The sequence below is a fragment of the Culex quinquefasciatus genome, chromosome 3, assembly GCF_015732765.1.
Source record: "Culex quinquefasciatus strain JHB chromosome 3, VPISU_Cqui_1.0_pri_paternal, whole genome shotgun sequence".
Taxonomy (NCBI): Eukaryota; Metazoa; Arthropoda; class Insecta; order Diptera; family Culicidae; genus Culex; species Culex quinquefasciatus.
The window spans coordinates 38032482-38037492 of NC_051863.1; the positions used below are offsets into that span (position 1 = coordinate 38032482).

A 5011-nucleotide genomic window follows, 5' to 3' on the forward strand; every position below is an offset into this window, starting at 1 on the left:
ACAGTCACCATAAAAATTTCGACTTTTCCCCATACAAAAAAAAACCAAAAACTATACATTCTATCGTATTTTCATTGATGCCTTTTCCGTCCAAAAAATTACCCTGACCATAGAAAACATCATACATTTATAATAAAAACAGTAACCATTACAATGGTTTGCACAGTAAATTCACAGTTCTTCATGGATTTTTCCATACTAAATAGTACGGTTTAAACTATATTCGTACATTGAAATAAATAATAACTACAGTATGATTCATTGTATTTGCATTGTATTTATTGTTTTCTCTCCACTAAATTGTACTGTAAAACATATATTTATACATTAAAATTAATGGTCAATATGGTAAGTTTTATTGTATTTTTATAGTTTTTTCGCAGATTTAAAAAAATAGTACTTTTTCCGCGTCGTTTTCTTTTAATATTCTGCTTCAATCCGAACTTTCTGACGTTGTTCGCAATGTTTGTAGCCGGTGCCAGAACTACTGCTTCGTACTTGGGATGAACTCTCGCGTATTTATGAAGCACAATCCTCAGTGGAATAGGCCCCTGTAAAAGAGAAACACACTAAATTAGACATAGGGAATATTTTCATATGTTTGTTTCGGTACAAATGCTATTAAATTAGCTGTTTCTAAAATTCTAAAATTCTAAAATTCTAAAATTCTAAAATTCTAAAATTCTAAAATTCTAAAATTCTAAAATTCTAAAATTCTAAAATTCTAAAATTCTAAAATTCTAAAATTCTAAAATTCTAAAATTCTAAAATTCTAAAATTCTAAAATTCTAAAATTTAAAATTCTAAAATTCTAAAATTCTAAAATTCTAAAATTCTAAAATTCTAAAATTCTAAAATTCTGAAATTCTGAAATTCTAAAATTCTCAAATTCTCAAATTCTCAAATTCTCAAATTCTCAAATTCTCAAATTCTCAAATTCTCAAATTCTAAAATTCTAAAATTCTAAAATTTAAAATTCTAAAATTTAAAATTCTAAAATTCTAAAATTTAAAATTTAAAATTCTAAAATTCTAAAATTCTAAAATTTAAAATTCTAAAATTCTAAAATTCTAAAATTTAAAATTCTAAAATTCTAAAATTCTAAAATTCTAAAATTCTAAAATTCTAAAATTCTAAAATTCTAAAATTCTAAAATTCTAAAATTCTAAAATTCTAAAATTCTAAAATTCTAAAATTCTAAAATTTAAAATTCTAAAATTCTAAAATTTAAAATTTAAAATTCTAAAATTCTAAAATTTAAAATTCTAAAATTTAAAATTCTAAAATTTAAAATTCTAAAATTCTAAAATTTAAAATTCTAAAATTTAAAATTTAAAATTCTAAAATTTAAAATTCTAAAATTCTAAAATTCTAAAATTCTAAAATTCTAAAATTTAAAATTCTAAAATTCTAAAATTCTAAAATTCTAAAATTTAAAATTCTAAAATTTAAAATTTAAAATTCTAAAATTCTAAAATTCTAAAATTTAAAATTTAAAATTTAAAATTCTAAAATTCTAAAATTTAAAATTTAAAATTCTAAAATTCTAAAATTCTAAAATTCTAAAATTCTAAAATTTAAAATTTAAAATTCTAAAATTTAAAATTCTAAAATTCTAAAATTCTAAAATTCTAAAATTTAAAATTCTAAAATTCTAAAATTTAAAATTCTAAAATTCTAAAATTTAAAATTCTAAAATTCTAAAATTTAAAATTCTAAAATTCTAAAATTTAAAATTCTAAAATTCTAAAATTCTAAAATTCTAAAATTCTAAAATTTAAAATTTAAAATTCTAAAATTCTAAAATTCTAAAATTTAAAATTCTAAAATTCTAAAATTCTAAAATTTAAAATTCTAAAATTCTAAAATTCTAAAATTCTAAAATTCTAAAATTCTAAAATTCTAAAATTCTAAAATTCTCAAATTCTCAAATTCTCAAATTCTCAAATTCTCAAATTCTCAAATTCTCAAATTCTCAAATTCTCAAATTCTCAAATTCTCAAATTCTCAAATTCTCAAATTCTCAAATTCTAAAATTCTAAAATTCTAAAATTCTAAAATTCTAAAATTCTAAAATTCTAAAATTCTAAAATTCTAAAATTCTAAAATTTAAAATTCTAAAATTCTAAAATTCTAAAATTCTAAAATTCTAAAATTCTAAAATTCTAAAATTCTAAAATTCTAAAATTCTAAAATTTAAAATTCTAAAATTCTAAAATTCTAAAATTCTAAAATTTAAAATTCTAAAATTCTAAAATTCTAAAATTCTAAAATTCTAAAATTCTAAAATTCTAAAATTCTAAAATTCTAAAATTCTAAAATTTAAAATTCTAAAATTCTAAAATTCTAAAATTCTAAAATTCTAAAATTCTAAAATTCTAAAATTCTAAAATTCTAAAATTCTAAAATTCTAAAATTCTAAAATTCTAAAATTCTAAAATTCTAAAATTCTAAAATTTAAAATTTTAAAATTACAAAATTACAAAATTACAAAATTCTTTATATCTCAATTTTCTTATTTCCGAATTTCCGAACTTCCTAATATCCTAATTGCCTAATTTCCTAATTTCCTAATTTCCTAATTTCCTAATTTCCTAATTTCCTAGTTTCCTAATTTCCTAATTTCCTTAATTCCTAATTTCCTAATTTCCTAATTTCCTAATTTCCTAGTTTCCTAATTTCCTAATTTCCTAATTTCCTAATTTCCTAATTTCCTAATTTCCTAATTTCCTAATTTCCTAATTTCCTAATTGCCTGATTTCCGAATTTCTGAATTTCCTAGTATCCGAATTTACTAATTTGGAATTTCTTAATTGTTATTTTTTATGTTTTTAATTTTTTAATTTCCTAATTTCCTAATTTCCTGATTTCCTAATTTCCAAATTTCCTAATTTCCAAATTTCTTATTTCCTAATTTTCTAATTTCCAAATTTCCTAATTTCCTAATTTGGTGATTTCCTAATTACCTAATTTTCTAATTGCCTAATTTCCTAATTTCCTAATTTCCTAATTACCTAATTGCCTAATTTCCTAATTTCCTAATTTCCTAATTGCCTAATTTCCTAATTTCCTAATTTCCTTATTTCCTAATTTCCTAATTTCCTAATTTCCTAATTTCCTAATTTCCTAATTTCCTAATTTCCTAATTTCCTAATTTCCTGATTTTCTAATTTCCTTATTTCCTAATTTCCTAATTTCCTAATTTCCTAATTTCCTAATTTCCTAATTGCCTAATTTCCGAATTTCTGAATTTTCTGGTATCCGAATTTACTAATTTTGTAATTTCTTAATTGTTATTTTTTTTAATTTCTTAATTTCCTAATTTCCTGATTTCCTAATTTCCAAATTTCCAAATTTCTTATTTCCCTAATTTCCTAATTGCCTAATTTCCTAATTTCCTAATTTCCTAATTTCCTAATTTCCTAATTTCCTAATTGCCTAATTTCCTGATTTCCGAATTTCCTAATTTCCTAATTTCCAAATTTCCTTATTTCCGAATTTCCTAATTTCCGAATTGCCTTATTTCCGAATTGCCTAATTTCCGAATTTCCTAATTGCCTAATTTCCATATTTCCAAATTTCCTTATTTCATAATTTCTTTATTTCCTTATTTCCTAATTTTTTAATTTCCAAATTTTCTTATTCCCTAATTTCCTAATTTCCTAATATCCTAATTGCCTAATTTCCTTCCAAGATTCAGCATTTTGAGATTCGGTCTGATGAGCAGCTCTATATGTTTACATTAAAAACAAAATTATATAAACATTTGTAATTATCAGTGGCATTCAAATTTGCAAATTCTATTATTTTATTTATTCATCAAAACAAATTTAACACAGGCACCGTGTCAATAAACGTCAAACGCTACTTTCTGTTTCTGTTATTTTCAGTTGCGTACCACTCAACACAATTCTTTTCGTGACCTTTTCCTTGACCGTTGTTTGAACGTTCACCGTTGAGCATTAACACACAACTTACCTAACGATTTTCGCCTCCAGACGAAACGACCATCCTGAACAAATCCGGCCGGAAGTGTCCGCAGCAGGCGCCGGGCCTGGTAGAAGAAGTCCCTGTAAAAGAGGAACACACACAGTTTGTTCAGACCACTGTTCTCGCAAACTTGACCTTGACCATTCTCTTTTGAACATAACCAAACTTGTCCGCACCCTCAGCAAACGTCAAATCAAAACAAATTGCTGCCGGATCTTTCTCCGGATCTCTCCGTAAAAGATCCGGCAACAATTTTGTATGGCTTGAAGTTTGCGGAGGGTACCAAAAAAAGGTAAACAAATCACTTTGTGCATCAGCCAATAGCTTGGGAAATTTGCCTGAAAATGCCTGCTGCTGTTGCGGGTGCGATTCCGCCCTCTCCAAGTTCAACAAAACTCCAAATACTCACCCAAATATGCGAAAATTCCGCCATCCCAGAGCCGTTCCGATTCGGTCACCCGGTGTATTTGTTCCGAACGCCGGATGTTGTTCCTTCACGAGCACACGCGATTCGACTTGAGAATTTTTGATTTCAACTGCGCCACACAAACAGGATCAAACACGCGCGCGGGTGAAAAAAAAATGACAGCCTTGATGACAGCTCGATCAACTATGGTGTGTTCGTTAGGGGAGCGTCGCCCAGATTAGGTGTCATGGTGCGTTCGTTAGGGAGCGTCGTGTTCGTTTTGTGATCCTTAATATTTTTGCCGTTTCTATTATTGAATAAAAATGTTTAAATGTTTAAATGTTTAAATGTTTAAATGTTTAAATGTTTAAATGTTTAAATGTTTAAATGTTTAAATGTTTAAATGTTTAAATGTTTAAATGTTTAAATGTTTAAAAGTTTAAATGTTTAAATGTTTAAATGTTTAAATGTTTAAATGTTTAAATGTTTAAATGTTTAAATGTTTAAATGTTTAAATGTTTAAATGTTTAAATGTTTAAATGTTTAAATGTTTAAATGTTTAAATGTATAAATGTTTAAATGTTTAAATGTTTAAATATTTAAATGTTTATGTTT

The 5011-nt window shown here is 24.0% G+C and overlaps 1 long non-coding RNA gene across 1 annotated transcript; it reads right to left on the reverse strand.

The window, feature by feature from the left end:
* Positions 1-400: 400 nt before the first annotated feature.
* On the reverse strand, positions 401-4575 carry LOC119770450. Its single transcript, XR_005278829.1, has 3 exons — positions 4400-4575; positions 3979-4070; positions 401-551 (listed from the first exon to the last, which is right to left on the reverse strand). It is a non-coding gene; the product is annotated as an uncharacterized LOC119770450 (long non-coding RNA).
* Between the last annotated feature and the right edge of the window lie 436 nt (positions 4576-5011).